We start from the raw sequence: 24,465 nt of genomic DNA, 5'->3' as shown, positions 1-24,465 counted from the left end.
CTACTGCAGCACTCAGCAGCCTGAATTCTAAAGAAACAATAAGAGATGATTTATTGATGGAAATATGTACAATAATGCTGAGACTGCAAAGGATTGGAACTAATGTACAGTGTTGCTGGGTTCCTGCTCATGCTGGGGTGGAGGGTAACCAAAGAGCAGATAAGATTGCAAAGAGAGCATTGAAATGAGATGAAGATAAAATATTGAAAGTTCCTTTTGGAAAAGGGGAAGCCAAATCACTAATAAGAACGGCAGTGAGGGACTCGTGGCAGAAGAAGTGGGACATGGATGTCAAAGGGAGGCACTATTATAATATACAAAAATCAATAAAGGTTAAGTCATATAAAGGGAAGTGCAGAAAAGAGGAAGTGGCAGTGGCAAGGTTAAGATTTGGACGTACTGGATTGAAATCAACTCTTTATTTAATGGCAAAGTGTGGTTCAGATAAGTGTGATGCATGTGATGTTCCTGAGAATGTTGGACATGTCTTTATGAAGTGTCGGAAATATAATGCAGAGAGAAACATATTGCATGTCAAGATCGGTAGGTTAGGACGGGGATGGAATTTGGAAGGGATTTTAGAGATGGGTGAAAATGTAAACGTGGCAAAGCACTCATTATGTTTCTGAGAGAAACAGGACTGTATCGTAGGATATAAGAATATTATTCCTATTATTTATTTTATATCATTTTTTAATTAATTAATTGATTTATTATGTTACTTAACCTGAGGTACAGTATCAGCCCATGATGTTACACACTCCGGTATAGTAGGTGGCGGTATGCACCTTTTAACGTTGGTTGCAATCCGCCATAATCTCAGAGAGAAGAAGAAGAAGAAGAAGAGGTAGACTGGTCCGATGCATACTAGAGATTTTCTCCGATTCAGTACGACATCCGGGTGTTTTTGGCATACTGCACATTTTGCTTTTGTTTGCATAGTGCATACTACATGTTGGCCAAATCAGGACGTACTGCTAGTATAGTACTGCATTTGGAACACAGCATGTGAGTTACTCCACCCATCCTGCCTCGAGGAAGTTCAGCTCTGAGATTTTGAACAGCACGTGTGATAGTACACAAAAATGTACATTGCTTTGTCATTGCTTTAATTAGATTCTATGAATTATTTTCTCTTTTCCTTTGAGTTACCTGCTGCTGTGTCTCCTTCCTGCTTTCTTCTTCTCCACAATCCATAATCATTACATCACCACCACCTACTGGATTGTTTCAGTTTTACACTGTAAAATATGGACATTGTCCACCCAACGTGATCCCCTTTCATGACATATCCCATTCTATAACCCAGACTCAACTGTCTCCTCTTCCTTTTGCACAGCCATCACTTCATCAGTTCTCTCCATCCTTCTCACAGCTTCAGCGTGTGACAGTCCCCTCTCAGCTCTGATCCTATTCACTCTCTCCTCCTTCAGTCTTTTTGGACACTGTGTACACCCTGTGAAGTGATTTCCCTTGCAGTGAAGGCACGTTGCCTGATCTTTCTCTACTTTACAGTTACTGTCATAACAGTTGTTTTCCCCACATCTTCTGATTCCTCTACACACAGCAGCAACATGTCCGTCCTCCTGACAGCAGGAGCACCTGAGAGGAGCTTTCTCATACGGCCTCACTCTGTAGCACACGTAATCAAGATACAGTCTCTCAGGCAATTCTCCTTCTAAAGACAAACACACTGATGTAGTGTCCTCCGTCTCTCCTTCTCCAGATCTTGTCATTCGTCTTGCTTCACACACTCCTGGAAGATCCAAAGCAGAGTCCACCTCAACAGACAGAGGCACGCCACTTAGCACCCCCTTCTTCCTGACCTCTGCTCCATGTGGGAAGCAGGTGACACTGCTGTCGTCCTCACATGTTTGTGTTTTCAGAGCTTTATCTCTCTGCTGCTTCGACATACATTCAATGATAACCATCCCACTTCTCGTTATCCTAACAGATCTGACTTTTTCTCCAACAAACTTTCCTACCACATGTAGATCCTTGAAAATCCTGTTTGTTTGGGTTACAGCGATCGTTCCAACCACATACACATCATCCTTCCTCATCGTTTGGCTGCCATCACTTGAAATACTGTCCTTTTTCCTTTTCTTTTTTATTTACATGCGGTAAGAACATTGTTTCATGTTCAGGGCAGCTTTGAACGCAGCCCCTTACCTGACTCCTCCTCCACCGACACACTAATCAGATAATATAAGGTACTGCGGGCCTTGTGAAGTCGCTCTTGCTCCTGTCTGGCGAGCTGTTGTGTTGTTGCTGTTGCAGCAGGTATGTCACAATCCCATTTGAGTTGTAGTTTCTTTTTAAACAGGTTTTTAATGAGATGTTTTTGTTTTAGCTTTACAGTGTGACTTAGCGTGCTCTGGCCCGTGGTTCCCTGCCCTTGCTGAATAATCCCTCGTGAAGCCTCATGGTGGTGAGTAGGGTGGCTCAGCATGTATTTAAATGGCAGCAGTACGAGCCTGGTTCATGTTTAGTGTTTCATTCTCGGCTGCTCTACCATAATACTGCTGCTGTTTTTGCCCTTTTATACTCATTGCTTTGCCCCTTTTTCATTCTTGGTTTTTGCCGGCTTATGATACGTGGTTAGATTTGTTGTTTTGCTCTTTTTGCCTTAGTTTATTAGTTTGGTTTGAGTAACTGTTTGTTCATACTGTCTTGTTGATTTCTTTGAGGAATAGTGTCAAACATTTTCTTCATCAGTCGGTTTATTTGAGTTACTTTGCCTTTTAACCAACTGGGTTTGTTGTGTTTCTTCTGTTTGGTTGTTAATTCTTTTTGTATTAGTTCTTTTTCTTACAGGAGCTGAGAGTCACTTTGTTGGGAGACGAGGCACCCATGGTGAGGTCCCTGCACCTATTGCATGCCAGTTAAGAGCACTGGGACACCAACAGACTGCACCATCGTTACTGCGAGGTTTGCTGAGTTTCACATGAGGTGAGTCAGTGGTAGCACCCCTGCGCTCTCCAGTGTAGTCTGCCTCTCCACTCGTGGCCTCAGCTCAGTTTTGTTTAGTTTAATTTTGGGCTGGCAGCTTCACTATTTTAAGGTCACTCTATATTTTAACTTTTGTAATCGTCCTTTTTAGATTCTGTTATAATAAAGAATCATTTTAATTCTCATTAGTTTGGTTTAGCTTTGAACTTGTCCAGCCATCTGTTTCCTTCCCCACAGCTCCAGTCCCATCTTATTTAGTGTTTTTATCTTTGATGAATTCAATCAAATATTTGATTTCTTTTGAAAACACGTCTCTGCCTCCTGAGTTACGAATCTGTGTGCTTTATTAATGTAAAAGAATAGTAGTTAAAGTTTTGGTCCTTCCTGGGGTGCAAGTCCCCAGGTGGCGTTGTCCACCTTTCTAATTCTCACTGACTGTTCCCACCACCCTCGCCACATATATATCCTGAAGTGTCTTCATTTTCATTCCCACGCTCCGACTCCTGCTCTGACTCCCTCTCCGACACTCACCGTCCAGGCTGGATACAGACACGTTTTTAGTCGAGTTGTGTTGACCTCTTTTAAAGGGCCCTATATCTCCTTTAATGTACCTGATTTAGTTATTTGCTTTGATCAAACCCTTTTTTATTTTAGGCAAAAAGCCTGAACTTTAACCTTGTGTTGCTTTGGGCCTTGACTGCTTCGACCTCAGCATGTGGAGAGATGGCCGAGCAGGGGGGCTGGAACATAGTAACTCGTCCCGAGCAGTTAGCAAAGGTAGCAATTCCACAACGTACAAATATCTAACTTCTAATAAAAGCCCTGCATTTACTTTGTTTCTTGGTTAAATGTACGACGTATTTGCAGTTAAAGTAACGACCCCTGTCAAAGTTATTTTGTCATCATTCATAATATCAGACTGAAAGCTATAAATGTATTGTTTAAACTCATGATATATTTAGTGTCTGAAACTTGATCTGCAGTAAGAAAACCTTTTTTATAAATGTAGTTGAGAGGGATTACAAAGTATAAAATAAAATCCTGCAGCCGCTCAAAAGGAAAAAGATGAAACTGAAAGCAAAACCTGAGTAAATAATAAAGAAATGTTTTGTGTTTTCTCCGTATAGAATTTTGTCCTTGAGGCTCACAAATCACTTCTCTGGGTGCGTCACACACAGAACAACACAAGATATGTGACACAAAACACAGAAACATCCCACACACCGCAGAGAGCATGAAGGATGTGTGATTTAAGAACAGACAGAGAGCTCGTCTGACTTCAGCTGGAGGTTTGCTGGTGTGGACAGCAGGTGGCGCCGCTGCACCAACAACGAGCCCAGACATAAACATCAGTGTGTTTTTGTCTTCTCTGCACTCAGACAGACACACAGGGAGACAAACTGGGATCAAACCTGTGACACGGACACAACTCAGAAACATCAACAGAAATATCAGGAAGCTTTGACGTTTTATTAACCTCTTCACATCCACTTTTCTCCTCTTGTCTCCCCTTAAGGAGCTGTTTGGAGATTTTGAGGGACTTGAACTTTACCTGAGAACATCTACTTGGTGCTTGTGCCCAATAAATTCAGCAGGAAGTGTTGTATTTTTGACTCCTCTACGTTTATTTCAAAGCTCTACTTTCAAGTTACTTCATAGATGAACATTTTAAATACAAACATGTGATCAGTTAACATATGATGCATTAGTTCAGATAAAATCCACCCGAACTCTACCTGGACAAACTACAACAATAAAGTAACTCCTACATTATGATATATCAACAATAATGATCCACTAACATAAGAACACAACACTGCCCTGTGAGTACTTTTACTTTGAAATTCAAGTCTTTTGTACTTTAATAAAGTCACAACGAGAAGGCAGGTGCTTAACCTTAACAGAGTATTTTTGGTACTGAGAACATGATGTCATCACTTCCCTTAATACTATTTAAAGCTCCACATACAGTTTGATCAGTTTGGGTTCTCTTTGTTGGTTCTTGTTCTTCTTGAATCCGGATCTGATTCTTCTCTTATTGTTTGAGTCAAAACGTAAACCAACTTTTATTTTTATTCTTGCCATGAACATCAAAATAAATCTGAATTGTCCTCTTTGTATTTATTAACTTCTTAGATTAATGATAGAAGTATCTGCCACCACAAACAGATCAGTGTTAGTTCTAGGATCAGCTCTGAAATCCTCTCTGGGTTTCTCTACACGTGAACACGTTCTTGTTGTCTTTTGTCTGTAATCTGAGATCAACCAGAATCTATCACTGTCACTGAAATCTCAACACCTGGTCGTCTCATTTAGAATGAGGACTTTGGTTAGTGTGTCAGCTTTGTGATGTACAACTACATTTCCCATGTGTCCTTAAACGTATCTCCTTGCTAGCGCCCATGTGACATGTAGTTTAACTTTCCTTCACTTTAGTTCTGAGCAAATGAGCAGAGTGTGTGTGATGAGTGTTGGTACAGCATGGTAACAGGGCTGCAGCATTACACACACAGACACACATCAAACAAACTTCTCACACATTAAATACTAATTCACAGCATTTCAAACTGTCATCTCTGAAAAAGCCAGCAAGTCTTGTTCACAGGAGTTCTTGCAGACCTTTCAGAGCAACACTCACTGCTGCTCCGAAAGGTCTGCAAGAACTCCTGTGAACATGTGGATTCAAAAATATTGCCTCTGTTGCAGAATAAAGGTGATTTTAAGTAGTTCCTCAAGTTAAACAACCCATTTTTTATGCCTTTATTGAAGGAGAGAGGACAGTGGATAGTGTCGGAAACAGGGGAAGAGAGAGTGAGGATGACACGCGGCAAAGGTCCGAGGGTGGGAGTCGAACCCGGGCCCGTGCATCGAGGACTGTAGCCTCTGTACATGGGACGTGTGATTAAACCGCTGAGCTAAACTGGTGTCCCGTCTGTAACAATGCTAGCTTGCTGGAAATGTCATCGGTCCTACTTTCCGTGTTGCTGTTTTGGTAATAAAGAAATAAAAAATGTGTGGGAATAATAAATAAAAGATAAATTAATAGAAGAAAAGGAAGGAATGCAACTGTTGATCAGCTGCAGGAGAAGTTAGCCGTAGTCGTTGCCTGTTTTATTTTTCCAAGCAGAAACTAACAATCAATTCTTTCTGACTCGCAACCCAGATCATGAGATTGATTGTTATCAAAGTTCTATTTGATTAAATTCACTCCTTTGAAACTTGTGCCTCTTTCTTCATGAGTGAAATTTAAAGTTTCATAAGTAGTTATTTATGCTGCTTATTTATGGTTCCCCGTGTGATGTGGAAATATACCGGAGGTTCACCATTGAATTAAAATAAACAGACAAACCTTGGCTGATTGAGAGACTGAGTTAATACTGACACATATGTTTTGTTATATTAATAATAGACTGGACCCTGTCAGTGAGTCCCCTGTCCAAGTGGTGCCGGTGTACTCAGAGCAGGTGGGCCTGTCATCCACAGCATTAGTAGAAGACAGTATCAGGGCTTCACCCCTGTTAGCTCGCATGCCGAGCGTGAGATATGCTTATTGAAAGGACTTGGTGTGTTTCTGTTATTCTGGTTCCAGTAGCTTGATCCCACCCGGAGTGTCAAGGAATTTGTCCTCAAAGTTTCAGAGCATTAAGCCGGCCTCAGACCCACTGCGCTAACCTGTTAGCTTAGCTACGTAACCCGTAACCATCTGTGGAGGCAGTAGGAGGTAAAAAAAATCAGCACTTTCATCATTTCAATATAAATAAACATTCTGAACTTACAAACCAGATAATGACATTGATTATTACCAAAATTCAATGTGTTTAATTCCCTCCCTTAGAAGGTGGTGCCTCTTTCTTAATAAGTGCAAATAATGTTTTATTTTCATGAATAGTTACTTGTGCTACATGAGAAAAGATGAGATTTGATTCTTCTAGAGTCTCTACTGAAGTCATGCAAATCTCCCAGTATACATGACTCTGGTGTGAGTGGAACGTCAATATTGGTGTAAGTTGTCGTTTGCTTTGTAACGCCATCCCAAAGATCTTTAACTCTTTGCACTCCCACAGCAGAACATGCAGAGTTCCTTCAGTAGCACCACATTTAACACATTTACCATCATCTCTTACGCCCATTTTGCACCACTGTGAAGGAATGTAATAATATCTGTTTAGTATTTTAAGTTGCATTTGTTTGTTTTCAGTACAGCGAGTATTTTTCCATTCATCATTCCATGAATTATCAGCTTCAAGTCTTTCATCCAGTTCAGTGCACGGTTCTTAAATTGATCACCTATGCCTTCTTTTAATGTTGTGTGAAAGATTTCAACTCTATTCTGAACACGTCTTTCTGAGGCAGCTTTGAAGTGTGTTCATGAAACATCATCGACTCACCATATTTCCTGTAAATGGAGAGGGGAGGAGCAACCTGATCACGGGATACAGGCTCAACAGGGCTGGAACATGAAAGTGAAAGTGTTCAGTCACTTCACGACGGAGCAGACTCCACCATTTTGAAACGATGGCGCAGCAAGAGACAAAACTGAAGGTTGAGGCAGGGTGAGTGTTAATAAACATTTGTATCATTTGACTGTTAAAGTCTCTGAGTCACTTTTCCACCTGTGGACTGTAGAGGAAAGAGAACTTCGAGTAAATTCGAAAGTTTGTTTCATCTGTGGACACAAAGTGTTGATTGGCTGAATAAGTTACATTAAACCGTCAGTAACTCACGAAAACAAGCAGAGATATAAAGAACACTGAACAGGTGGAGCGCTGACTGTTTCTATTAAACTGTATACTGTTGTGTGTGTGTGTGTGTGTGTGTGTGTGTGTGCGCGTTACTTCCTGTTCTCTCGTTCTAGCGTGTGACTCTTGAACAGAAGTTTTCTCAATAAGATGAGTGTTTGTGTGGAGGAAGAGGAGGACAGAGCAGAGTCTGCAGTATCCAGCTGTCTGTCTCTGAAGAGTGACCAGTCCAAAACTCCTCCTCCACTCTTCAGTAATGAACCTGGACCCTCAGACACAAAGTAAGAGACTGTTGTTACTGTAAACTGACCTGACAGACGACGATGCATTGAGGATGAATACTAAATGTTTTGCTAATAGATTTATATTCATGGTGCAGAGTTATTACTGCAGAAACTGTTTCAAACTAAGGTGGATATATTTTGAGTTTGAGAATAATATAATCATATCATAAAATAATAATTTAGTGATTATTATTGCTGAGTTTTCTGTGTTATGAAGTGTTACTTTCATTGCATGCTGGGATATATGTAAATAAAGTAAGAACAGGAGGAACAATCAGAAACTTGTTGCAGTTACAATGTGGTTAGAAAACGTAAAGAAAAGACTTCATGTGTTTAAATGTGTTTATTCAGGACGAGGAGCACAGCAGGCTCTGAGACTCAGTGAGTGTTGTTGTTCAACTAGAGAGATGACACAAACATCTCATATGAAACACTGCAGCACACTGACATCATTGTATTTGTGACAGTACTACAGAAGACATGAAGAGACTGAAACAAAGGCACCTGTCTGGACTTGAACCTGTGACACCTCTGTGACATGCTGTGTGTCTGAGCCTGCTGCTCGACCTCAGTTTAATTTAGGCCACTTCTGACCTCAGTTCAAACATCACTGACTCAAGCTGAGCCGCCCACAGTGACTGTAAAACAGTGAAGCACATAATCACACTATCACAGCTTCTAGACTGTGTCGATCACATGGTGATATTTTTCTACCAAATTCAACAAATCATTTTAGTCATGAAGAAATGTGTTCACAGAGAGAAGAAGAGGAGTCATGTTTCTGTGGAGGAGCAGCCGTCCTGCTGTGCTGTGTGTCAGGACGTCCTGAAGGATCCAGTCTCTACCAGCTGTGGACACTGGTTCTGCAGACAGTGCCTCACCTCATACTGGGACCAGTCTGGTTCATCAGGAGACTCCTCCTGTCCCCAGTGTGGAAAAAGATCCAGAACAACACCTGGACTGCAGACAGCCAGTGAGACCAGCACTTTACAAAGTAAGACCGTCCATCAGTCTGCTGATGTCATCGTGTCTGAAAACACGGCTTGTTGTTTTAATACAGAGACATTTGTTGTGTCATTCAGCACCAACATTAAGATCTTTATAAATACCATTACAAATGAACTGATGTGTTCTGCTCCAGCATACATATCTGCTCTGTGTCACTCGTCCCGTGTTCTCCTTTGAGGAAAAATCTGAACCCAAAATCAAATGTATATTTAACATGTTGTGATTTTATTGTAGCGCCCCCTGTCTTTGCTTAAAATATCAGCATGCTGCTTGTTCTCCATCAGGAAGAACTTTTAAACTGCTGATGTTCACCATAGACTGTATATAAGCAGAGGGACGTAGCCACCGTGATGTCACCGCTTTTGTTTGTGGACAACAGTTTTGAGGCCTTTAGTTTATTTTCCTTCAACATCTTGGTTTTTGGATACAGAAGTGACCGTATTTGGACGAGAGGGGGGAACTGAAGAGGAGGGAGGGATTGGCAAACAGTAAATGATTAAAGTTATACAGTTATGCCAAAGCTAACTCATGACTTGGTTATTTAGATAACAAGCTAAGCTAACAAGCCAGGTGTTGTCTACACAGACCTCTTAGACAGTCTGTTGTTACAATGAACCGCTCAGCAACACATTTTATTTGTCTGATAATTGCATGAAAAATTCTCCAGAAGGCACCAACGTGGAGACATGGCAGAGAGGTTCAGTTCAGTGAGTGAAATGAGCTAAGCTGACGCCCAGCAGGCAGCAAACGGCATCCACCTGTCACCCAAAGAGTTCAGGCCCTTAATAATGCAAAATTATAAGTATAAATATAATTAAAATGGCTGAGTCAAATAAAGATGACCCTCATTCAGACGTCATAACGAAATGAGCTGTAGAGAACAAAACAGTTTTTAGTCCCAGGCTGTAAACATGTTTATTTGTGCTGTAAAGTTGGGGATTTTAACATGGGGTCTGTGGGGATTGGCTCACTTTTGGAGCCAGCCTCAAGTGGTCATTATGGGAACTTCAACTGTTTTTGGCACTTCTGTTTTGGTTTAATCTTTCAGCTCCTGAGGTTTCTGTCTGGTATAAACATTTGCTGTTGCTGCTGCTTCACATGAAAGTTTTCCATCAGCAAACCAGCGGGTAGGGTTGTCACGGTGACCGCAATACTGCAATACCACGGTGATGTAAGGACTTTTAATATCGTAGCTTGCCTACTTGAAACCCCATGTTCAATAAATCAATTGAAAATAAAATAAAATGTGTAACCTTGATAAACTTAGGCTAAATATTATCCAATATTAGCAGTGAAACACCGTTTTTTCCCCCCTTCACTCAAACGCCTCACTGGTCACTGTCGCAGCGCGGAGTAAACAGTAGGACCTGAATGCTGTCGGGCGGTGAAGAAAAAGTAACACTTAACCTTTGTCCGAGAAAGACGGTAAAAAGGCTGGTATGCGTAGCGGCGGGAGGAAGAATGTAAACGATCAGCACCAATACGTGCGCGTGGAACCACAGCACGCGAGCACGGCAGCTCAGAGTCTCTGACCGTCAGTTGATGAGGATGAAGGATAAAGAAACTTACACCACAGTGAGTGACAGGAGGGACGGGAAGGACTTTGCTGCTTGTGCTGCTTTAGATGGTAATTCAGTTTTAAAAACGATGATAATCAACGTCATTGTATTTAAATACTGGTGGATTTTTCTCCAGGGGGGGGGCAAAAACAAAATCAAGCAAACGTACTCAAAGCCATATAACCTTGCCACCTTTCTGTGGAATACAGTTTTTGGATACTCCCGAACAGATACATTCTTGCTGTGTAAAAAAATAAGGATTATTTATGTCTGCTTAAAGAAACGAGTTAAGTCAACTATTATTCTTTTGTGAGTAACCCTTCGATTTGAGACGGATGGACTGTGGAATGTTAGGAAATATAAACACGTCAAAACAACAAACTACCTGTTCAATAGGCAGCCTAGTGGCTTAAACTGACATGTTAAAACATTCCAACACATTCATCTTCAAATCTATTTAGTGATGTCTGTGATTGCTATATAACATTTTGTTATGTGTGGCTGTTTGTTCTTCTTTCTATCTGCTGTATTCAAGTCTCTGATGGATCACCTGATAAAATAAAGATTGTTTATATAAAGAGATTTGACAAGGAGCACTGAAGCTGTTCTGGAGGCTTGTGGTGGCCTGACTCCATACTGAGACACTTCATGTTGCATTAGTAATTTTATATTATTTCATTGTACTCTATTTAATCTTTTCTATTTACTGATCTCATTGTTATGTTATTGATCCCTTTGATACTCAGTAACTGAGCATCTCCTTTATTTCACCGCATGTTTTACTTTGCATCTCTGTGCACATGACAAATGAAGAATCCTTGAAACTAGACTGTTACATCATTTTGGGTCTACTGTTGCCCACTTTTCTGACAAGACAGCACTACTACGATTAAAAACAAACACCAATAACAACAATAAAAGACCAACACCACACAGCTGCTATCTCACCTCTGTAGGTAGCCTCTGAAGTTCACCTGGGCCCAGTGTGCAGCGTTTCTTGGCCAGCTGCTGCTGAGACACATCTTTCAGTGACATTACAGTATTTTCTTTCGCCATTATACTGTACCTAGCTGACACTACACTGCCGTGCCTGTCTTAATCTCAGTCTAATACACTGAACGTCAACGAGTCCGACTAATTCTGACCCAATTTATGACTCGTACTCGTGCTCGCTCTCTTTTACCTGCCACCTAGTGGTTGGTGGTTTCAGCAGCTGCTGCTAGATGGATAAATGCTGTCAGGGCGCTGGTGATGTGCGCCCTGTCTACTCCTATCTCTTGTATTGAAGAGGCGCAAACTGCGCATGTGCAACTTATAACGAGGGTCAACGGACAAAGATTCTTGCGCCCCAGGCCGGAAACACGTGACCTATCAGTAACTTTAGACGACGTAAACATTTTGAATCTACATTTTGTTGCAGATTATACACTTTATTCACCAAACATGTAATACTTACCTTGCTAATAAAAAAAATATAAAATCAAAATAAATTACAAATCAATGTAAAGTCTTGTCCAGTGGAGGTCTAGGACGTCGGGAGTGGTGGGACGGCGCCCTAGCGCCTCTATTGGCCAGCTGCCACTGATCAGCGTGATTTCTGCTTCTCTCAAGCAACATTTTTATGGTGTACTGTATGCATTAAACAACAAACAAAGCATATACTGATATGCTGAGCCAGCTTCACAGACCTACATGTCTGCAGAGCACTCCTAAGTCATTATTCAAACAGGGGTCTCTCCCTCTCTCTCAGTGCAGTAGTTAGACCCGCTGTCACGCAGATAACGATCAAATTAGTGATGTCCAATTAAAATGTAGTCGATGGCCTAATTTTGTAGAAAGGTAAACATTCTTACTGGTTTAAATCAACATTTTTATAGTTGTCCCCATCTTTGCTGTCCAAGAGTTTTGCACCAAAATATATGTTATTTGCATTTAAGTATTTAATTAGTGTTAAAACTGTGTAATCTTCGTCATTTAAAAAGCAACAATAGAAGTAACAATAGCCTGACAATAAAGCTTACTTATACTTATACTAAAATCAGCATAAATAAAAAAACAAAAGATACATGGCGGTAATACCGCATACCGCTCGGTTGAGCCGTCCTAAATCACCGCAGGGTAAATTCCTTCACCGCGACAGCCCTACCAGCGGGAGGATTTTATTTTGCAGCAGCTATAGGAAATGTAGTGTATTTGTTACAGAGATTGTCAGTGCTTTGTTAGTGGTTCCAATCATTCAAAGAAGGTCTACACAACAAGATGTGAACATCGTCTGCATGATTTTATCAGTGCATCAGTTTTAAATATTGCAGTGATGAAGAAACAGCCACAGTGAGCTGTTTAGATGAAGCGCTGCAGACGAGCTGCTGAGGATCAACCTGTTCTCTCTGCTGTCAATCAAACACGTTCACTGACACACAGTCAGAGGCTGATTTGGACTCAACTTTAACACTTTATATTTTCATATATTGATCTTTTTTAGTAACAAGATAATCACCAGATTGTCAAATGTTCTTGTTTCGTCTCATTTTGTTCTCTGTTAAGTGAAAGGTGGTCAGCAGGAGGTTTTCGATCAACATAAGATCAGTCTGAGGAGGAGATGTGAACGTGTGACTGAAGGAACTGATGAACCAGGAAGTGGAACCCTCCTCAAAAGAATCTACACTGAGCTCTACATCACTGAGGGACACAGTGAAGAGGTTAACACCCAACATGAGGTTAGACAGCTTGAGACAGCTTCAAAGAGGAAGACCCTCCATGACACTCCAATCAAGTGCCACGAAATCTTTAAATCCTTACCTGACCAACAGAGAGACATCAGAGTGGTCCTGACGAACGGCGTCGCTGGTGTTGGAAAAACCTTCTCAGTGCAGAAGTTCACTCTGGACTGGGCAGAGGGCTCGGAAAACCAAGATGTCAGTCTGCTGATTCTGCTTTCCTTCAGGGAGCTGAACTTGATCAAAGACGAGCAGTACAGTCTTCTCAAGCTGCTCCATGTTTTCCATCCAGCATTACAGAAGGTCACAGCAGAGACGCTCGCTGTCTGTAAACTGTTGTTCATCTTTGACGGCCTGGATGAAAGCAGGCTTTCACTGGACTTCACCAACAATCAGGTTGTGTCTGACGTCTCACAGGAGTCATCAGTCAACGTCCTGTTGATGAATCTCATCGAGGGGAATCTGCTTCCCAAGGCTCTCGTCTGGATAACTTCCCGACCTGCAGCAGCCAATCAGATCCCTCCTACGTGTGTTGACAGGTTAACAGAAGTCCGAGGCTTCACTGACTCCCAGAAGGAGGAGTACTTCAGGAGGAGATTCAGCGATGAAGAGCTGTCCAGCAGAATCATCTCACACATGAAGACATCTAGGAGCCTCCACATCATGTGTCTAATCCCAGTCTTCTGCTGGATCACTGCGACAGTTCTGGAGCACATGTTGACCACAGGCCAGAGAGGAGAGCTGCCCAAGACCCTGACTGACATGTACTCACACTTCCTGCTGGTTCAGACCAAGAGGAAGAAGCAGAAGTATGATGAGGGACATCAGGTGAGTCCTCAGGAGCTGATGGAGGCTGACAGGGAAGTTCTTCTGAAGCTGGGGAGGCTGGCGTTTGAACATCTGGAGACAGGAAACATCATGTTCTACCAAGAAGACCTGGAGCGCTGTGGTCTGGATGTCACAGAGGCCTCGGTGTACTCAGGAGTTTGTACTGAGATCTTTAAAAGAGAGTGTGTGATCTTCCAGAAAACAGTCTACTGCTTTGTTCATCTGAGCGTTCAAGAGTTTCTGGCTGCAGTCTACATGTTCCACTGTTACACAAACAGCAACACACAAGTACTGAAGGCTTTCCTAAAAGAGAACAAACACATCTATGATAGACAGTTCTCATCCCTCGATGACGTTCTGAGGAGCGCCATGACGAAATCCCTTCAAAGTAAGAGTGGTCACCTGGACCTGTTTGTTCGCTTCCTTCATGGCCTCTCTCTGAAGTCCAACCAGAGACTCTTAGGAGGCCTGCTGGGCCGGACAGACAACAGTCCAGAAATCATCCAGAGAGTCATCAACAACCTGAAGGAGATCAACAGTGGTAAGATCTCTCCTGACAGAAGCATCAACATCTTCCACTGTCTGACTGAGATGAACGACCACTCAGTACATCAGGAGATCCAAGAGTTCCTGAAGTCAGAGAACAGATCAGAGAAAGAACTCTCTGAGATCCACTGCTCTGCTCTGGCCTACATGCTGCAGATGTCAGAGGAGGTTCTGGATGAGTTGGACCTGCAGAAGTACAACACATCAGAGCAGGGAAGACAGAGACTGATTCCAGCTGTGAGGAACTGCAGAAAGGCTCGGTAAGTCCAGATGTGATTCACATTTTAAATCAGGGTTAATAAGTCGTTTAGTTCTTCAGATATCAACACTATAGAATTATCATTACTCTTAAAATACTGTTCCACTTGTTTATTCATAAATCTATTGTCTTTTGTATTCTGTCACTGACGTTCTTGAGCTGTTTCAGAAGTTTTCAATGCAAAAATGTTGTTTTTCAGTCAGTTTTGTTTCTAGCTGTTAAGTTCATGAAAGAAAAGCTGTTCTATTTATTTCTAATATGTGTTACATTTGACTGTTTTACTATACAGCATTGGTTCATGAAGGCAACATGCAAACCTGTTTAAACACATGAAGGATTTAAGAGTTTGTTGTTGAGGTTTTATCACAGCAGCATTTAATCACAACATATAACAGTATTTAACAGTTATCAGTAAAGTTATTACTACATGAGTAGATTCTACAAGGTGTGCTATATAATCACTGACTATAACCACTATTCTTAAAAGTTTCAAATAAGTTCTGTTTCATTTTCTAAAGCAGATTTCTGAAGACAGAGAGAATTTCTTTCATGCAGTTATTTCTGTCATGTTTCTGTTACTGGTTTTGGATCCATTTCAAAGTGAGGACAGAGGATGTTCGGGGACCAAACACACTCCACTTTATTTTTTCTATTTCTACAGTGCACTTTATTTTGTTTTGTGATGCTCTGTATATATCCAGTATTTCTGTTTTCAAAGCACTTTGTAAACTTGTATCTACAACGTGCTGTAGATAAAGGAGAAGTATTATTAGTGTTATTCAGATTGAGTGTCTCATGTTTGCTGCAGCCACTGTGGCCACAGGTGAAAACTATGGGATCATGTTGAGCGCTGTAACATAGTGATTTGGTAGCACAAGCAGAGAATCGTCATCAAATCTGCAAACTGATTCAGAAACGTTCGTTCCACAACAATATCTATGAACAGTTTGCTAACATGAACTAACATTAGCTTCTGTGAACTGCTGCTCATACGACACAGACTGTCACAGTAACACCCCTGAGTGTGTTGAACCGAGCAGTGGTGCATTTAGTTGCTTATGAATTCCACATTTGAAAGAGGGAGGTTGTGTTACATGGCTGTGTTTTGAAGTGTTTCCTGATATTCTGTTGCTCACAGAAAGAAGCTGACAGGTGTTTCTCTCTCTTGTTGCTGTAGAGAAGAGTAGTAGCAGGAAATGCACAGCTTCCACCAATATTTAAGGTCTGATGAATATCTCAGAACATTATGGTGAGATTCAGACTTTAAGAGATCGTATACACACCAATGTTATTCATCTTAATACTGATACAGTGACAACATCTTTCTGATGACGTCATGGTAACGATAATTAAACCTTACCGGTTTGTTAACTATGTTTGTTTGCTGAATAAGTTCTTCAGATGCTCACAACAGAATGTAGACGACAAAACTTCATGCACTCAGCTGTCATACACATCAAAATGTTTGATGATAATATTATTTAAATATGTACACGTCTAATACTGTTAAAAGGTTCCTTTTGTTTCGATCCCACTTGACAGCAGTCACTGAATTTTCCCACTCATGCACGTGAACCTGAAAGCAGCAGGTAGCCAGCGAAGACAGATCGTCTTTCTCGACTGTAATTGTTAACTAAGTTGTAAAAAAGGTTTCTAATCAAGACGTCCTCATGCTAACTCTTTGGAGACAGACATTTTCTCCTCCTTTATCTGCACATTAAAGCAAATCAAAGATGCAAAGTGTGCAGGTACGAGAGGGAGTGAGGAGAATTATTGTTTCATGTCAAACACAGAAAGATAAGATGAGCTGAACCCTGAGGTGAACAGCAAACTTAGATTGTTATTTAGTCTGATGTGTCAGACTGTCATGAAGTAAACACAAAGTGTCTCTTTCATTGTAACATATCATGTAATTTATGTGTCATAACAGACTTTCTGACTGTGGACTGTCAGAGACTCACTGTGAAGTTGTGGCCTCAGCTCTGAAGTCCAACCCCTCCCATATGAGAGAGCTGGACCTGAGCAACAACTCTCTGTATGATTCAGGAGTGAAGCTGCTGTCTGCTGGACTGGAGAGTCCAAACTGTAGACTGGAGACTCTGAGGTCAGTTTACTGACTGTAGCATGTAGTTTTTCTTATGTGTTCAATTCAACTCCTTGACTGAGGTTCAAAGTTTTGGGTGGTTAATCTTCAGGATTGACCTGATCACAGATCTGAAGAAGTGATTTTAAAATGTTCTGTCTTTCCAAATGGCTGAACAACAAGTGAAGAAAAGAAAAGAGATATTCACTGTTTGAAAGTTTCCACACGACTCACATTGGTGTCAATCAGACAGTGAAGATGATGTCAGCACTGACGAGGCTGTAATGTGTGTGAGGGATGTGAACGATGTCGTAGATCTGATGATAGCAGATGAAAACCGGCTGCAGAGAGTTTGAGCTTCTGTGTAAACAGACAGAGAGACAGGGTCGATAAAGAAAAGGGAGTCATGAATGCAGAGCTCAGTAAAGGTGAAGGAAGGAACTGTGATGATCTTCATGGTATCAGAAGCTGACGCCCCACACAGCTGCTGTGGTGTGGTGTGCATCAAAGCAGAGCTAAGAGTAATAAACAGCAGCCTAACAGCGGCCAAAACAACACGACAGAGCAGGATTCAAAGTCTGTGTGAAGATTTAAAAAAGGACTCTGATGTAATTACTCCAAAAATATCAGTCATAGTGTTTGTGATTCACAACATGAACAGACTGTAAATATATGCAGATTTTATTGTTCAAAGTTCAGTCAAACTTTAGAAGCTTAATAAAGATTAAATTACACATCAAAGTCATTTGAACATGTCAAAAGGTGCAGCATCCTTCACAAGAACAAGTGTTACACCTGGTTAAAGCCACATGAAGTGATGATTCTGAATGACAGCGTTAAGTTTGAGTTATCTGAGCTTCTATATTATTTCCTATTATTCTTTCTAACAGATCAAAGTGTTGCTTTGTTTTCATGTCAGCATTGAGGAACTATTTGAAGAAACAGACCTTTAGATTTCAGCAAAAACAAATCAATAGTCTGCACCAGAAACATGTTTGTCTTAATGGAGAGGTTCATATTTCTTCAGGTCAATCTAAAGACAACACTCACATTCCCATATGCACATATATTTATAGAGTTATTTTCTGTCTGTCATCATTCCCTCTGTCCATACTGTCTGTGAAGAAATCCTCTTCTAACCTGACTCCAATGTTACGAGATGGAGGACAAACATTCACACTCTTTCACTTCACAAAAATGACTTTTACAGTTTAGCTGAAACTAATAAGAGGCTTCAGCAGACTGAGCTACACATATCAAGTGTTTGGTGTTTGACTGTCTCCTTGTTGAGCTGCAGTGGAGGAATAGTGACTCAAAGAGTGAATTTGGTTGTAAATAGTTTGAACCTTTGGTGGACACAGACTTGATTTGGCTGACTCAGACTGCTGAAGCTTCATATTAGTTTCACATGAACTTATGGAGTTTATCCTGCTGTGTAGTTTTGTTAGGAAGGGACCACTTCACACTCACTGGGGACAGTAGGAATCATTGCTGCCACTAATGAGTCTTTAATGTGCAGAAAGCATGTGGCTGTTATTTTAAGACTTCAACAAATGTGGACGTCTCCTTTTATTCCATAGACCTACTAAGCCCCCAAATACAGTAAGAAGAAGGTCATTTCATAAATGAATGAATGAACAGTGTTTAGTCCAACATGTCTGATGTGTTCATGATTCTCTAATTACAGACGTGACTGAGATCAGCAGCATGTTATTAACCTGTGCTGACATGAAAAGGTGTATGAATGTTCTGTTGACATTTGGATGATGACTGCAGAAGGCTGACGTCATGATGATCCACAGAACACAATGGAAAAGTCACTCCACTCATTTGAAGGAAAATCTGTAATTTTGTCTTCATTCTTTATTCAGGTTGCGTGGCTGCAGTTTGTCAGAGATGAGCTGTGCTTCTCTGGCCTCAGCTCTGAAGTCCAACCCCTCCCATCTGAGAGAGCTGGAGCTGAGTGCAAACAAGCTGCAGGATTCAGGAGTGAAGCTGCTGTGTGGTTTTCTGGAGAGTCCACACTGTAGACTGGAGACTCTGAGGTCAGAAACCATGTTTTACTTCTGTGCTGAGATTAATATGATGTGAAAGTTGTGTTGACACTAAACTGCAGACATGAGGCTGATATTATACTGATCCACACTGAGTATCTTAATGCTGAAGTCTATTTTCTTCTTCACTGCTTTAGTCCATTGACTGTAGCAGAGCAATGTTGAGTTCCACATTTAAAACCTTCATAGAACAAGAAAAATCCTACACTGTATAATTCACTGTGAACCTCTGAAACACCTGATTTCATCTTTTATTCCACATCATGTTTTTAAATAAATCAGTAATAGAAACATTTATGAATTATTTCAGTTTGTACGAGCAGAAAATAACAAATATATTCAGTATTTTCTTTTTCCAACATTTCGATTAAAATATTTGTTTCTTGTAACGACTGAAAAGTTTAAAGTGAAGATGCTTTGAGTTTATGGCTCCACTATTTCTAAAAGAAATACTGTCCATGTCTTTGTTCACATTCACCAAAATTCATTCACATATTTGGCATCTTGGAAACTTTAGTATTTTGAGTCGACTCTTCAGTTATTTTCTGCTGGTTTTTATTGTATTTCTTGTTTGTTGTGTTTGGCTGCACAACATGAGTTTGTATAGATGGAGCCACTGGTGCTTCTTGTGTTACGCTCCTGAAAAATGAGGAGAAATAATCACACAGTGATCGGGTGATGTTTCTCAGACACGTCTGAAGTTCAATGAGGAAAGTGCTGTGATTTCTCCTGGTGAGGGATTAAAAGACCACTTTCAGCGTTACAGAAGACCTCTATTGCAGTTTAAACTCAACAACAAAGAATGAATCAAATGTTTCTAAATATCACCTAATTAGCATTACAACCATTTTAATAGTGTTTTAAATATGTGTTTTATTTGAATCAGTCATCATAAATGTTTGATCTTTTTAACCTAATCACAGATTTTAACATCATCACAGACCAAGAAGCACTAAACTGTAACTTGTATCAGACTATGAGTGTGTTATATTTGAACTTGTCACACTTGCAGAGTTTAAGAGGTGAAGTCGCTGCGTCTTTATTGAAGTAGCAGCATGTTGTCATTAATATTAATGAGAGCTCTTTTTCACTTTGTGTATTTCACACATTTTAACCTGCATCCTGTTGTGTTTGGAGTTTCCACTTTCTGAACTTTGACCTTCTTAACCTTCTTCAGCTCTGAACATATTATTAAACATTGAAGGATTTCATGCAGGAACATTGTATTCTAACGTCACATCATTTATTCTTTATTCAGATTGAGGAGCTGCAGTTTGTCAGAGATGAGCTGTGCTTCTCTGGCCTCAGCTCTGAAGTCCAACCCCTCCCATCTGAGAGAGCTGGAGCTGAGTGACAACAAGCTGCAGGATTCAGGAGTGAAGCTGCTGTGTGGTTTTCTGGAGAGTCCACACTGTAGACTGGAGACTCTGAGGTCAGAAACCATGTTTTACTTCTGTGCTGAGATTAATATGATGTGAAAGTTGTGTTGACACTAAACTGCAGACATGAGGCTGATATTATACTGATCCACACTGAGTATCTTAATGCTGAAGTCTATTTTCTTCTTCACTGCTTTAGTCCATTGACTGTAGCAGAGCAATGTTGAGTTACACATTTAAAACCTTCATAGAACAAGAAAAATCCTACACTGTATAATTCACTGTGAACCTCTGAAACACCTGATTTCATCTTTTATTCCACATCATGTTTTTAAATAAATCAGTCATAGAAACATTTATTAATTATTTCAGTTTGTACGAGCAGAAAATAACAAATATATTCAGTATTTTCTTTTTCCAACATTTCGATTAAAATATTTGTTTCTTGTAACGACTGAAAAGTTTAAAGTGAAGATGCTTTGAGTTTATGGCTCCACTATTTCTAAAAGAAATACTGTCCATGTCTTTGTTCACATTCACCAAAATTCATTCTGACATATTTGGCATCTTGGAAACTTTAGTATTTTGAGTCGACTCTTCAGTTATTTTCTGCTGGTTTTTATTGTATTTCTTGTTTGTTGTGTTTGGCTGCACAACATGAGTTTGTATAGATGGAGCCACTGGTGCTTCTTGTGTTACGCTCCTGAAAAATGAGGAGAAATAATCACACAGTGATCGGGTGATGTTTCTCAGACACGTCTGTAGTTAAAGACCAGCTTCAGTCATGTTTCAACACATTCTCTGCTTGAAATAATAAATTGTGTCTGATATGTTTTTGTTCTGCAAAATATGTTTAATTACCTTTTATAAACATCCTCCCAAAGTATCTCTTCCTCCTCCCTCATTACAAATTCCTGAATCTGCATAGTCCCCGCCCACTCTGCAAATTTCCAACCGCCCCCCCCGTCGCAAAAACAAATCACATCTCTGCCATCGTTTAGTGGGAACTTATTGAAACTTAGCTATATTGAAATGTAGTAATTAGTAGTAGTCACGTTAACGTTAGTAGTCAGTAGTGAGTTTAAAAAAATTACGATGACAGTTACAGCTGGCTCGCCCTTCACAGAAGTGGTTGCCATAGGTTACACATAATGATATGCATAGCATCACCCCGTCCATTAACAGGATTGGCTCCTTCGGTTTGTGACGTCTCAAACCTGCCAATCTGAAAACGTGTTGTTCAGCCTGTCCTTGGTTCACTGCAGTTTAAAAGCAGACAGGCCCAGCCCTGTTGATGACTGCTGATGTTGTCCCTGATATGTCTTGTAGCTCATGAGAAACACCACATGGAGGTGTTTCCAAGGTTAAACACTTTAAATGAGAAAAGTGCTGTGGGTCGGCTGTGGCTCAGTGGCAGAGTCGGTCGTCTTTCAGTTGGAAGATTGGCGGTTCGATCCCCAGCTCCCTCAGTCTACGTGTCTAAGTGTCCTTGGACAAGACACTGAACCCCAAATTGCTCCCGGTGGCATAGCCAAGGGTGTGTGAATGTGATAACTGACTGACAGTTTGGCACTTTACGTAGCAGCCTCTGCCATCAGTGTGTGAATGGGTGAATGTGACATGTAGTGTAAAAGCAGCTTTGAGTGGTCGCAAGACGAGAAAAGTGCTTTATAACAACAGTTAATTTACCATTTACCATTTACCCTGGTGAGGAATTAAAAGACCACTTTCAGCGTTACAGAAGACCTCTGTTGCAGTTTAAGTTCAGCAACAAAGAATGAATCAAATGTTTCTAAATATCACATAATTAGCATTTCATCCATTTTAATAGTGTAACAATTTTTAAAGGAACAATATGCAACATTGACAGCTAGCGTCTTAAAAGGGTACTGCAGTCCAAATTCCAAATATTGGAGAGCGTTTCCTCCCCCCGTCCCCTCCTCCCCAGATTTGAAGCTCAAGCGGGTTGCCAGGTTGATATATTATATCAACCTGGCAACCCGTTATACCCGTTATATTATATAACGCTGAACCTATTCGAACACAAGACGTGCTCTTTGACAATGACAAGTAATGAGTCCTGTGCCCCAATTTGTTTCATATCTGGCAACCTGGGGTCACGAAATGGGCAGTGGGCGGGATCACGCAGACCAAAACACACACAGACGTTTCACACCGGAATGAAATTTTAAAGGAGAACATAATGGCTGCAGCATTGTTGTTGGAGAAGCCAGTATTTCAACTAAATATGTTTCCTTAATCTCTGATGACATATCACGGTAATTTTATGATAAATACAGTAAATATATTTCTTTATTTGAATCAGTCGTCATAAATGTTTGATCTTTTTAACCTAATCACAGATTTTAACATCATCACAGACCAAGAAGCACTAAACTGTAACTTGTATCAGACTATGAGTGTGTTATATTTGAACTTGTCACACTTGCAGAGTTTAAGAGGTGAAGTCGCTGCGTCTTTATTGAAGTAGCAGCATGTTGTCATTAATATTAATGAGAGCTCTTTTTCACTTTGTGTATTTCACACATTTTAACCTGCATCCTGTTGTGTTCAGGTGTTTGGAGTTTCCACTTTCTGAACTTTGACCTTCTTAACCTTCTGCAGCTCTGAACACATTATTAAACATTAAAGGATTTCATGCAGGAACATTGTATTCTAACGTCACATCATTTATTCTTTATTCAGGTTGCGTGGCTGCAGTTTGTCAGAGATGAGCTGTGCTTCTCTGGCCTCAGCTCTGAAGTCCAACCCCTCCCATCTGAGAGAGCTGGAGCTGAGTGCAAACAAGCTGCAGGATTCAGGAGTGAAGCTGCTGTGTGGTTTTCTGGAGAGTCCACACTGTAGACTGGAGACTCTGAGGTCAGAAACCATGTTTTACTTCTGTGCTGAGATTAATATGATGTGAAAGTTGTGTTGACACTAAACTGCAGACATGAGGCTGATATTATACTGATCCACACTGAGTATCTTAATGCTGAAGTCTATTTTCTTCTTCACTGCTTTAGTCCATTGACTGTAGCAGAGCAATGTTGAGTTCCACATTTAAAACCTTCATAGAACAAGAAAAATCCTACACTGTATAATTCACTGTGAACCTCTGAAACACCTGATTTCATCTTTTATTCCACATCATGTTTTTAAATAAATCAGTCATAGAAACATTGATTAATTATTTCAGTTTGTACGAGCAGAAAATAACAAATATATTCAGTATTTTCTTTTTCCAACATTTTCCTCCAAAGTCACATCATTTATTCTTTATTCAGATTGTTTAACTGCAGTTTGTCAGAGATGAGCTGTGCTTCTCTGGCCTCAGCTCTGAAGTCCAACCCCTCCCATCTGAGAGAGCTGCAGCTGAGCTACAACGGGCTGCAGGATTCAGGAGTGAAGCTGCTCTCTGATCTTGTGGAGAGTCCACACTGTAGACTGGAGACTCTGAGGTCAGTCCATGCTGGCTTCAGCAGTATTTTACTAAACACAGTTATTATCACAGCAAAGATCCAGTATTGTCTGCTAAACCTCCAACCCTCCCAGTGGCTGCTGTCCTCAGTGAAGCTGTGAGAGGAGAACAGTGACAGGCTTCAGGATTGGACAGAAACACAGAGAGAGAACAGACAGCCAATCAGATCAGCACGAAGCTTGTTGTGATCACGTGTTTGATTTGATGTGAAGACAACTGTTGTTGTTGTGTTCATGTGTACAGGACATTAAGCTGGATTACAGCTGACAGCATCACAAGATGTTTAGAGACAGTGGTCCTCGTTCATCAAACTGTCGTACCATCAAATCTGATCTCAAAGTGTTCGTTCTCTCATTTCAGCACGAAACAATTCATCAGTTCATCTTTGTCACAGCTCTGAGATCAGTCTGCCTGAAGCCTGCAAATCACTGTCTGTTATTACACAGAACCATGGTTACGTTTAGTAACCATGGTCTTTGTACAGAACAAAACCTCTGCTGAAGTCCAGAAATCACAGCTGATGTTTCTGCTCTTCAGTCTTTGCATGAACATGAAGGACTTTTAACATCATATATA

General features: G+C 40.7%; 1 pseudogene; it reads left to right on the top strand.

Annotated features, from left to right (window-relative positions):
- LOC138590918 (protein NLRC3-like) overlaps nucleotides 1–24,178 on the top strand; it is a 316,106-nt pseudogene extending 291,928 nt beyond the window's left edge.
- Nucleotides 24,179–24,465: the final 287 nt, after the last annotated feature.

Source organism: Semicossyphus pulcher, unplaced genomic scaffold (assembly GCF_022749685.1).
Source record: "Semicossyphus pulcher isolate SPU_LCO1_2020_fin unplaced genomic scaffold, fSemPul1.0.p SCAF_14, whole genome shotgun sequence".
NCBI lineage: Eukaryota > Metazoa > Chordata > Actinopteri > Labriformes > Labridae > Semicossyphus > Semicossyphus pulcher.
Note: the sequence above shows the minus strand (reverse complement) of the source record. Positions and strands in the feature narration are given on the sequence as shown.